The sequence below is a fragment of the Geotrypetes seraphini genome, chromosome 2 (assembly GCF_902459505.1).
Source record: "Geotrypetes seraphini chromosome 2, aGeoSer1.1, whole genome shotgun sequence".
NCBI lineage: Eukaryota > Metazoa > Chordata > Amphibia > Gymnophiona > Dermophiidae > Geotrypetes > Geotrypetes seraphini.
Genome location: NC_047085.1, coordinates 245,606,338 through 245,619,406, shown reverse-complemented (window position 1 = coordinate 245,619,406; position 13,069 = coordinate 245,606,338).

Here is a 13,069-nt window from a genome sequence, read left to right as displayed (position 1 = left end):
TATCATGGTTTTAGCAGACATTATCAGATAAATCTTTACTGTATTGTCTTGCATTTTTTGCTTACCTATCAATTTTACCACCAAACCTGCGACCACTCTGTCTTCAGATATGGCGGCGGCGTTTTTACTAGGGTTTTAAATAGAGCGGAGCCGTGCTCTGACGCGGCTGCGTCATTACGCAACAACCGCGTCATCATATCATAAATGTGTGCACTGGTTGATTCATAGACTATAATGGGCATATTAGCATTTAGCACATGCTAAATCGATTAGCGTGCGCTAAATCAGTTAGCGTGTGCTAAAATGCTTAGCACACCTTTGTAAAAGAGGGGGTTAGTATATAGCCAGTTCTAAACTAAACTAAACCTTAAGCTTATATACCGCATCTTCTCTATAAAAATAGAGATCGACACGGTGTACAAAAAAAATGAAGAAAAAAAAAAATACAATAGGGATGGAATAGAAGGAAACGAAGATCACAATTTTGAAAAAAGCCAAGTTTTCAGATGTTTACGGAATAATTGGAGAGAGCCCAGATCGCACAGCTGGACAGGAAAATTGTTCCAGAGCTCAGTAATTTTGAAAAGAAGAGACTTCCCTAGTTTTTCAGTATAGAATCCACAAAAGGACATTACCTCCTATCCCATTACTTTTTAATTTTCTCAGGATGTGTTGTGAGGAATTATAAAGATAATAATTTAAACTGCACTTCATTATAATTGAGAGTACTATCCCCACGAAAGAAAAAGCCTCAGGTTTTAGGCAGAGCACATCCCCTACAAAAGTTTTTTTTGCCGATGATGTGGGCGGTGGAGGTTTGAGCATTTAGGCTCTGCCTAAAACCTGAGGCTTTTTCTTTCGTGGGGATAGTGCTCTCAATTATAACAAAGTGGAGTTTAAGTTATTATCTTTATTTATTACCCACTTTTCACTTTATTTAATATAGTAGTTTTACTCATATAAAAGAGTGAGGAATTATAATAAATGAAATCACACCTTACTGTATATGCATGCTTGATTTATTATAATAGAAACTGTATATATTGTAACAATAATTATTCAAATTTCTCAACAATTAAAATTGGAGCCCTTTTACTAAAATGGGCTTTGTGCATTTTAACTTAGGACTTTCTTATGAACTAAGCCCATTGTTGATGTGGCAGTAAAATAGGGCTTTGTAAACATTATTTTTACAGGCCCCCTTGTTTTTTCATTAGCATCCAAGACCTGCAAAAAATTAACACAAGAACATTTACCCCCAAATTATGTATATGGTGCCTAATGTTGTATGTGTACATTGGATCCATGTAGCCAACATACATGCACAACTTAATTGATTAATAGGCTTAATTGGCATCGATAATTGGACATTTAGGAAGGCCTCAGTTTCCCTGGTGGAAAAGTTGTGGCTGGATTTGCACCTGGGTGTGGGAGGGGGGGGGAGGCTGATCCAGCGCATGTGAGTTGTTGCTGATGTCCCCAAGAGAAAGGAAGCATCTTGTGTTATCCCAGAAACAGGTCAAGGGCACAGCCGTCCAGTGGGCACGTAAGGCTCACCGAGGAAGAGAGAAAAAATAAAAGAAGGAGCAAAAAGTGAAGAAATAGAGGAAGAGTTGTTGGATCTTTTCCAAATAAGCCCCGCCACTAATGGAAAAAGTGCACACGCCGAAAGTTAAGCCCCGCCACCTTTTGCCAGCGCACGCAACCTTAACCAGTGAAGTTCTCAGCACAACGCCCCACAATGCGGCGCGATGTGTATAAAGTAAAGTGAGGGGGTTCCCCCCCCCACGCCCCCCCGTCGGAGCACCCAAAAAAGATTATAAAAAAGAGGATATGAAACTTAACATTATAAAAAATAGGATAAACTGTCGGCCATTTTTTTAAGGGCTCCGAAGGGGGGGGGAACCCCCCCCCCCACTTTACTTTATACAGATCGCGCCTCTTTTTTATAATCTTTTTTGGGTGGCGGGGTTAACTTTTTGGCGGGGCTTATCTGGAAAAGATCCGAGTTGTTTATATTAAGGAATATATCTGTTCTGTTTAGAAGTGGTTTTACACTGTTTGGGCTTTGTAGATTGAGGATTTCAGTCATGAGGCTTGTGAATCTCATGGCAAAAGTTCTAGTTCAGGATTCTAAACTGCCGATGTGAGTATTTAAACTACTGTGTAGTCTTTGCATTGTCCAAAAGTCCTCCACTGTGAATGTTTGCTTGTAGACCGTTCTGAGCTACTGAGAGGACGGGATACAAATCTAAATAAATAAATAAAAGCACGTGGTCAAGGCAGTTGTGTAAAGAACAGCTGTCCAGGGGAGGAAGGATTATCCGACAAATTGCTTAGTTTGTGCTTGTATTTAGCTAAAATCTTTGAGCCTTTGGGTTATTTTGGCTCATAATGTATGTGTCACTTCTCAGAGACTAAGCAGACTTGTTTATGTAATACAGTATTGAATTTCACTCTTAACTCTTGTTGGTGAGCTGAGTGTATTAGAATGCCAGTTTTGTTGTCTCATGGAGTAAACTAGTTTTAGAGGGGGAAAAAAACTAACGCAGATACGTGTCTGGCTATTTCACTGTAAATTAAGATCTATTTCCTTTGTAACTGTTTTATGTGTTTTTATTTTTTGGGGGGAGGGAGATTAATTTTCAAATGGTGCAGAGGATTGGAGTGCAGTTAAAAAAACAAATAAATAAAAACCTGGCGGAACATAAAAGTCCCTGAAATTTTGAAAAGTTTTGGCAGACATTGCCAGCTGTCATTTGCTGAGCAGGGATAGAGCACTGCACGGGTTTCTTTGTGTTGCTGATCAGTAGCTTCAGTGTGACAGTGTGAAATTATTAAGCTGAAAAAAGATTCCTACCTATTGAGCTGTTAATGACATCTTATCTAACTGAATTTGTAGTTTTAAATAACCTTGAACTTATGGAGAAGAGGGTGTTTGTGGGTTTAAATACTAAGGGGATGATAAGTTTAAGGTTTACTGAATTATCTGTTCATTTTGGGGTAACTAGTTAACCATAGATAATATGTAGAAATAAAGCAAAAAGGAAAAAATAATACCTTTTTATTTGACTAACTTACATTCCCCCCCCCCTTTTTTTTTTTTTTTTTTTACAACTGGGCCTTTTCTCCCTCGAACAGAGGAGATTGAGAGGGGGACATGATCGAAACATTCAAGGTACTGAAGGAAATAGACTTAGTAGATAAGGACAGGTTGTTCACCCTCTCCCAGGTAGGGAGAACGAGAGGACACTCTCTAAAATTGAAAGGGGATAGATTCCTTACGAATGTAAGGAAGTTCTTCTTCACTCAGAGAGTGGTAGAAAACTGGAACGCTCTTCCGGAGTCTGTCATAGGGGAACACACCCGCCAGGGATTCAAGACAAAGTTAGACAAGTTCCTGCTGAACCAGAACGTACGCAGGTAGGGCTAGTCTCAGTTAGGGCGCTGGTCTTTGACCAAGGGCCGCCGCGTGAGCAGACTGCTGGGCACGATGGACCACCGGTCTGATCCAGCAGTCGCAATTCTTATGTTCTTATATACTTGTATATCCATTTCTTATATTCTTATATACTCGTATATCCATCCTACCTGCTCATTCCGCATAGGTCCCCAGCAATTTCAGTACAAGGTATTTTCCTTCAGACTAGCCTCTGCTCCTCATGTCATCGTGAAATGCCATGGGGTTTCAAACATTTCCCTACTTAGGTAAGTGGTTGATCAGGGCTTCATCACTGCAAGCAACTCAGCATGCTATCAGCTCAACGTTCCTTGTCTTCAAGCCTCTAGAATTTGTCATCATCTACAGCTGTCTCAAACCTTGGAGTACATAGGACCACTCATGAACACCATTCAGGGTCACTTTTCTACCCAAGCAGAGGGTCAACAATCTCATTCAACTTTGTCAAACAATCTCCACCCTAAAGGATACTTCCACATTCCAGATGTTACGCCTTTTCAGTCACATGGCATTGACAGTTCACATGATCCCATTCAGACACCTTTACTTCAGGATCCCATAATGTACCTTATCAAAACCCAGTGGTCCCAAGCCTTAGGATTCCTTTCTTCTCCAGTACAAGTGACCCCCAGATCTACATCACTCTCTCCAATGATGGATTGTAGCACAAAAACTTACTTGGTGTTTCCCTTTCTAGCTCCCTTCCAACCAGGAGAGCTCATCTAGATAGTATCCACACATAGGGAGTGTGGTCTCATCATAAAAAAGCACTCCATATCAATCTTCTTGAGCTACAAGCCACAAAGCTATGGCAGTCCTGTCAGCACTGCTCAGTGGATAGGGAGAATAGCAAAAAAAAAAAAAAAATTGATAGGAGGAATAAGGAGGAGCTGTGCCTACCGATTGCTCTTCTGAGCAGGTGACAGGCACAGTTCCTCCATGTTTTACCAGCGCTGCTATGCACAAATAGCATGCATATAATTTGCATGCTATTCATGCTGAGCATCAGCTGTTGGGGAAAAATTGCTCCCACCCGGTAATTTTTACTGTGTCATTGGAGCATTGTGCATCGGGTCCTACAGAAACGAGTTCTGTCTAAAAAGGTTACTTAGAGCTTAACAACCTAGATACATAAATAAACAACAACTTTACATAGAAGATCAAGGAGCTCTAATGCTATCCTATCCCCACCATTTTACTAAGCCATGGTAGAAATTTATACTGTGGCCCAGAGTGCTAAATGCTCTGACACTACTCAGACGTTCATAAAATTCTTATGAATGTTAAAGCATCGTTGGAAAATGTGGCGCTGCGGACTGCAGTAGAAACCTTAGTAGAAGAGGCCCTATATTCTTTAAGTCTCAATTGGAGATAAAAAGATAATTTTTTTCCCTTCTTCTCAGTGGTTTGCATAAAAGAGGGTGAATGCAATTGTCTGGGTTCATGAGCAGCAAGAGTTGACAGAACGGCAGCATTCCAAGTCTGACATCACTGCAATCTTTCAAACTCTCCAAAAGAAAACATAGGGAACCAATGTTTTAGTGCAGATAGGAAAATCCAGATAGGAGAAATGAATTTTATTTTCTAAGTTCAGAACTACACAATTCAGGAATCCTGTCAGGCAGACTTACAACCCTATTTACATGCTGAGGGAGATAGTTTCTCTCCATTTATTTTATATAAGATAAGTTTAGGCTGAAGATCAAGAGAAGATAGAGCCAAACAAGGAGAAAAAAACAAAGAGATATAAGAAAGCAGGAAGACTTCAAATTCAAGGTTTTTGGGATTGATAGTTTAACTCCTTACACAAAGTTGGGATAAGCTGAAATGTAGTGAAATGCTAATTATTAATTGCTGGGTTTTACTAAATGGCAGTAGAGGTTTCTACCAAGGACCGGCAAGTTAAATGCTCTGACGTGCATAGAATTCCTATGAGCATTGGAGCATTTATCTTGCCAGCCCGCAGTAGAAACCTCTACCGTCATTTAGTAAAAGGAGCCCAATGTTTGGAAACACTTTGTAAATTAAGTTACATTTTGCTAAGGGCTCCTTTTACAAAGCCGCGCTAGGGCCTTAAGGCGCGGAATAGGGCACACTAAATTGCTGCACGTGCTAGCCGCTACCGCCTCCTTTTGAGCAGGCGGTAGATTTTCAGCTAACGCGCGCTAATCCGGTGCGTGCGCTGAAACTCTTAGTGCACCTTCATAAAAGGAGCCCTAAGTGTTTCTTTTTGGAAAAAAAATATAGCTCAAATGGTTACAAGAATTAAAAAGTAATACTGTACAAATGTTCTCTCATATTTTAAATTGTAACACTGGTCAGCAGGGACCTGTTCTCAAAAGAAGTGTTATAACTATTTATTATAACATTTTTGAAAGAGTATCAGCTTGTTAATATTTTCTTTAACTGGTTTTATAAGAACATAAGAAATGCCTGCACCGGATCAGACCTGGGTCCATCCAGTCCGGTGATCCGCACACGCGGAGGCTCAGCCAGGCGTACCCTGGCAAATGAATACATTAGTTTCTTGTATCCCTCAATGTGTCCTTCAAGAAGATGTGCGTCTAATTGTCCCTTAAATCCTAGAATGGTGGTTTCCTCCACCATCTCTTTCGGGAGAGAGTTCCAGGCGTTCACCACTTGCTGTGTGAAGCAGAACTTTCTGACATTTGTCCTGGCCGTGTCCCCTCTCAGCTTCAGGCCATGACCTCTGTTCCGAGTCTGGGTTACATTTGCCAATGTGAATAACGCCGTTTCTTGCTCACCATCCTTTCCCCCTGCTGGTGAGTGAGCTTGCTCCATTTTGTCAATTCCTTTTAGCAATTTAAAAGTCTCTATCAGATCCCCTCTCAGTCTTCTCTTCTCAAGGGTAAATAATCCCAGTTTTCTGAGGCAATCTTTGTAACTCAAGTTCTCCATACCTTTTACTAGCTTCGTCGCTCGCCTCTGCACCCTCTCCAGCAGTGTTATATCCTTCTTCAGGTATGGAGACCAGTGTTGGACACACACACACCTCCTTTTACAAAAGCGCTAAAGAGGTTTTTAGCACCGGCCAGCATGCTGAATGTTCTGTGCTGCTCTGATGCTCATAGGAACTCTATGACCATTGGAGCAGCGCAGAGCATTCAGCGTGCCGACTGGCGCTAAAACCCTCTTCCGCGCTTTTGTAAAAGGTGAGTTAAAGTGCAATAAAGTTTAGTTAGAGCAACTGTTTTAGAGGTAATGCAGCAGAAGTGGTTGACATGTGCGAGAAGTAATTTTAGGTTGAATTGTAGGTTCTTAGGAAACATTATGTGGAAAAACCTTAGCAATGTGAAAGTGTGTACTTTCCTATGGAAGAAAGACTATTTTAAAGGTTTAACAGAAGGCAGAAAGCTAGCAGTGGGAAACTGCAGCTGGAATGTAGGAGAGTAATTACCACAGTGAAGGAGAGAGGAAGCCTAAGGAAGAGCTGCTGTTTGTCTGACCGAATATTTGAGTGAAAAGAGATTTGGTAGTGTTGTGAGAGAAAATACAGTAGTGTGTGGGAGAAGTTTTAAAAATACATTTCTCAATACTATTGCAGGTAGGAGAATTGAGAGCAGTGAGATACTTCTTTTAAATGTGAATTGTTCAGGGTCGCCACTCTGTTCTCAATGTTCGTCGGGCACTCCTGGCTATGGCCAGGGCGCAAGCCTCGGATACCTTAGGCGTGCTTGTAAGTCTTGATGCGGCCAAGGTATTCGATCAGGTTCTCTGGCCTTACCTTTTTTTAGTTCTTGAATATGTGGGCATTGGAGGGTATTTCTTAGCAGCATTGCGAGCCTTGTATTCTTCCCCCAAGGCATCAATTTTGGTCAACTGGATTCTTACATCATCTTTTGAGGTTGGTAAAGAGACACGTCAGGATTGCCCGCTATCGCCCTTACTGTTTTTGTTATACTTGGAACCTCTCATTCGGACATTTCAGAGGGATGACATCTTGGTTGGACTACAGGAGGGCTCTTCTCAACTACGGATACTGGCATTTGCCGATGATATCCTGTTGACATTGGCTCACCCTCCGCGGTCTCTGACTCGGGCTCTTGAGATACTGGACAAGTTTCATCTTTTCTCTGGCCTTACGTTAAATAAGCAGAAGTCCTTGGTCCTTCCCCTGCAGGAGGAGGACTGGAGCTCTTGGCATGGACCCTTTCCTTTAGAATGGACTTCGACTCCTTTGCGTTACCTAGGGATTTGGATCCCACAGGATTTAACTCAGTTGTATGTGCTTAATGTTCTTCCTTTGCTTACACGCACGGGACAGAGGCTTCGAGCTTGGCGCTCCTATCCGTTAACTCTCTTGGGCAGGATAGCTTTATACAATATGATGATAATTCCCCAGTGGTTGTATCTCCTATAGACATTACCTTTGCTATTACAATACCGTCATCTCCGTGTTCTACATAAATCATTGTCGGGGTATTTATGGGGTGGTAAACGTTTTCGGATTCCCATTCGTACTCTCTCTTTACCTGTATCTCAAGGAGGCCTGGGGCTGTTACATTTGGGGAGAATGAATATGGCCTGTCAGCTCCGCCACTTGAATGATTGGTTTTGTGGGACCTCCCACTTTTCGGCAGCCGGGGTTGAGTGCCTTGCATATGCTCCCTTTCACTTTAGTTACTTATTACATGCCCCGACCCTACCTTTGCGTAATCAACATTATGGGGATTTATTTTTATTCCCGGTGCGAAAAATTTGGAAAGGAATATGCAAGCAATTACATGTCCAGTTTGATGTGACACCATGTTTGCCCATTAATGGCAATGCAGACTTTGCTCCTGGTTTTGGCCTGGGTACCCCGTCTCAGTGGACTCAGAGGGGGGTGTTTTATCTGTCTCAAGTATTACAACCTGATGGCACATTACAATCATTTCATATGTTGTTGGATGCTCATCTATTAACTACCAAGGATTGGCTGAGCTATGGTCAACTTTTACACTATGTTCAGTCTCTCCCTCGACAGGCTTTATCAGAGAAAGTACAGGAAAAACTATCAGAATCTTTTTGTTTGACGGCGCAGGTTCCCACGCTGCTTCGCTTCCACCATCGCTTTCTCCAAGAATTGGCTGGGGAACTGGACTATACAGAGTTGGCCAGTTCCTGGTCTCTGGATTTACAAGTGACAGTGTCAGAATCCATGTTAAAGCGGAGTTTTACATTGGGGTCAACCGTCCTGGTTGCAGCGGTGGAAAGGGAACGCTATTATAAGTTCCTGGTTCGGGCTTATTTTGCCCCTGTGCGTGCTTATAAAGCGCATATCAGCTCTTCTGCGAACTGCCCTAAATGCGCTGCTCCTAGGGCAACCCTTGGACACATGTTTTGGCTATGTCCAGGTATTCGGGCCTACTGGTGGTGCATAGACCTTTTGATTCAGTCCCTGTGGAACTGCTCCTGGATACCTACATCGACTTTTCTTTTCACTTTGAAATTTTCTTTGGTTCCGGTTAAACCAGGTGTGACTGCTTTTGTTCAAAGGGCCATCCTTGTAGGTATAAAGACTATTTTACAATGTTGGTTGACTCCACAAACGCCTACTGTCTCTCGCTGGCGGACTCAGATGATTCATTGGGTAGGATATGAACGACAGGCCATTTCTGACTTGCACTCTAAAAAGGGTATTTTATTTCTACGTTGCTGGAGGCCGTTCTGTTCTACTTTGTCGCCTGTAGCAAAAGCTCGCTTGATTGATTGAATACTCACTTGAGTGTCTACTGAAGTGGCTGTTCCCGGGGAGGTTTTTTTTTTGTATATTGTATATTGTTTGTCCTGTATATTTGCATACTAGTGATTTATTGAAAATTTAATAAAACAGATTTAAACATAAATGTGAATTGTCTCAAAAACTTAGAAACAAGTGAGTTTAAGCATAGTTTCTAGTTTATTCCAGCTTCTGTATCAATGTCTACTTGTAGAGATATTGCAACTGAGTCCTTTAGAAAGGACCTGTATGATTTAATTTACTATGTATAATCTAGACCGGGTTTTAATCAGTTGTACTTGAAGGAAACTCTCCTGCCGATGCACAAAAGGGTTCTCCACGGCTGCTACTGATCATCAGTAGGAGCCAATGAGAATCCTATAATAATGCATTACACAGAGCTCATTAGTATTCTAATGAGCATTCCATGTAATGCACAGCAAGAAAACACATTGTTCCCCATGCAAACTTTACCAGCAGGGTTTGAGCTGTCGTAGTCATACTTTCCTGTTAGTGCCTGAGTGCTGATTGGCTCAGGCATTGACAGGAAAGTAAGGCTATGGCAACCCACCCTGCCAGTAAAGGTTCCCAACATCCCCCTACCCCCCAAAAAATTCCTTCACCCCAATCCCCCCTCCTGTTGAGCCCTCCAGGACCCTCCCCACAACACACACAAACACATGAACCCTCCCTGCCTTTAAATTGCAGATCAGTAGGAAGGATGCCCACTCCCTCCTACCGTCAACCCTATTGCAAACCCCCTGACCCCCATGTACTTAAAAAAAAAAATTTGGCAGGATGCTCACTCCTTCCTGCCTTAGGGATCCCCCCAAAGGCCAGGGACTTCCTACACTCCTCCCCCCCATAACCCCATACCTTTTTAATGATAATCTGGTAGGAATGATGCCCACTCCCTCTTACTGGCAGGCCTAAGGCCCTGATTGACTCAAACACCTAAGGCTTTTACCACAGCAACTTCTGATTAAAAAACAAACAAACCACTTAACACAGCTTGATAAAAGGGGGCCTTAAACTGCTTTGTTACCTCTTTGTCTCATACTTAACGGAGACCTTGGCTTTCCCACTTCAAAGAAATTCAAACTGCTCTGTCAACTCTTTGTCTCCAACAACCACTGAAATGCATTCATGTTTCCCTTATATATACTGATTTTGTCAACATTTGCTTATTTCTGATCTAAAGAAGAAGGAGTTACCTTCGAAAGCTACCATATTTTTCGCTCCATAAGACACACTTTTTTTCCACCCAAAAGTGGGTGGAAATCTCAGTGCATCTTATGTAGCAAAGATACAAAATTGTACCCCCTGTGGCATTGTAAAACACCCCCCTGCCGCTGCTGCACCTTTTCAAAATACACACCCGCCGCCTCTCAGCACCGCCGCAGCATCTGTTTAAAACAAACGCTGCCCGTCGCCATCATTGGTACCTTTTTTAAACAGCCTGGTGATCCAACGTGTATCCCTCCCTCACTAGACAGCTTTCATTCTCTGCGACGTACAGGTCAGTAGTGCGGAGGTCAGGAGCAAGCTTTGTGTGATCCCGCTTGGGCCCGCCACTGCTTTCTGAATGGCTAGCATCAGTACTCATAGGCCTCATGAGAACTGACACCAGCAAAGGTACTGGGAGACCCCTACCTGGACTTTAAGTTTTTCTGTTGGTCATGTGTTCCCAGACCCAGGATTGGCTGTGATGGGGAGGTTGGAGGTGGGGGTGGGGATGGGGTTGGTTAATTGAATGTTTACTGTTTTGGCATCTGTTTGCATATACCTCTTTGTGACTGTAGTTTCTTGTCCTGCTGCTGTATTTGGGGTTCGTGGAATGGGGGCGGGATTGTCACTTTTTGTTGGTTTTTGCCCTTTTCTCTTGAACATTCTGTAATGTTCCAGGTTTTCTTGTTGGTTAATAAAAAAGATTTAATTCTAAAAAGATACCGGGGAGTATGATTTAAAAGGTACAGGGTTTTTTTTTAAAAAAAGGTATGGGGATATGATTTAAAAGGTATGGGGGTATGATTTGAAAGGTATGGGGTTAAAAAGGTACCGGGGGTGTAAAAAATTGTTAGTTGGCTGGGACGGATCCTTCCTGTCCCAGCCTACCACTAGACCACCAAAGAGGGGGTAGGGTACAGGGCAGGGCGGTGGGACAGGGTACAGAGCCTGGCAAGGAGAGTAGGGTTGGGTGCAGAGCCTGGCATGGAGAATTTGGTTTAGAATGGGGTTTTTTTGTTTTCCTCCTCTAAATCTAGGGTGCGTCTTATGGTCAGGTGCGTTTTATGGAGTGAAAAATACGGTAATCATAAACTATATTAGGTTAGTCCAATAAAAAAGGTATTGTTTTCCTTTATGTTTTTGTTTTATTTCTACATATTGCTTTAATTCAAGTAATAAATCCCCTATACTAGGCTCAAGCTATAGTATAATAGGTATAATGTTTAACAAAATGACAAGTTATTACATGCTTTCTTTCCTGTCTAAACAAATGATCCCAATTTACTATCTTATATTTACACTAGTGTTTTAGCCCGTTACATTCGTTACAGTAACGGGTGCTAGAATAGCCCCACCTATACTCTGACCCTGACTCTGACCCCGACCCCACCCATGCCCCGCCTCTTATCATGACCGGACCCTGCCTCCCACTGATCCCAGTCCCACCACGTTTCAAGTTTCAAGTTTCAAGTTTATTAGGATTTTATATACCGCCTATCAAGGTTATCTAAGCGGTTTTTACAATCAGGTACTCAAGCATTTTCCCTCTCTGTCCCGGTGGGCTCACAATCTATCTAACGTACCTGGAGCTATGGAGGATTAAGTGACTTGCCCAGGGTCACAAGGAGCAGCGTGGGTTTTGAACCCACAACCCCAGGGTGCTGAGGCTGTAGATCCAACCACTGCGCCACACACTCCCACCTCACCTTTCACCATTTCCTTTGTATCCTTTTGGCCCTCATAGATCCTCCATTGCATTTATCACCTGACAGGGTCTTTACTTACCCGAGGTGGCAGCAGCAGTCCTGACGTACCAACCTTTCCTCCCTCAGTGCCCCTAAACAGCAGTGGTCCTACCATTTCCATCTCTCCCTTTTCCCCTTTCACACCCTCTACCATCTCTCTCTGACCCTGTTTCACCCCTTTTGCCATCTTTCCCTTTCCTGTCCCCCTCTGTCCTTCCCCAAGACTCTCTCTCCTGGCCCCTCCACACTCCCTGAAGGCTATCTCTCCCTATCCCCTACCATCTCTCCTGGTCCCCCTAGTAGCCCCTCTGCCTTCTCATCCATCTGTCTCTGTCTCTCTATCCTTTCCTCACTTGAGTCCAACATCTCTCCCTTCTCCCACTCCCTCCCCCAAATCCATCACCTCCTGCCTCTGCGGAGCTCTCGCAGCTCCTCCTCGTCCTCCTCCAGCCAGGCTTCAGCCATCTACACTGGCTCCGGGCTCGGCCGCCGCGGCCTGCAACCACCGACAGCCGCCGTGGCTGACATCCACCTCGGGGGGGAGAGAGGGAGAGAGATTCTCATGTGCGCCGGGAAAGGGTACACGGGGAGGGGGGAGGGGGCCATGACGGCGGCGACAAAGTTACAGTGAGGGAGGGAATAGAAGCGCATATGTGCACTCTTGCCGTGGGGCCCTACAGCTCACGGAAAACGGAACACGCAGGTGGGAGTGCACATGCGTTCTTAGAGTTTTATTATCTTAGATAGAGAAGAAATCTTATATTTACATAGGTAGAAATGTGTGCTTACTGGGTGCCAAAAAACAGGAAAGAGACTCAGGCGAACATCTGTGGCTCTTCTAAGCTTCCCACTCCCCTCCCCTTCTTGCTTCACCTTCTCTTGCTTGAGGGAATGTAGAAAGTGCTGATACAGTTG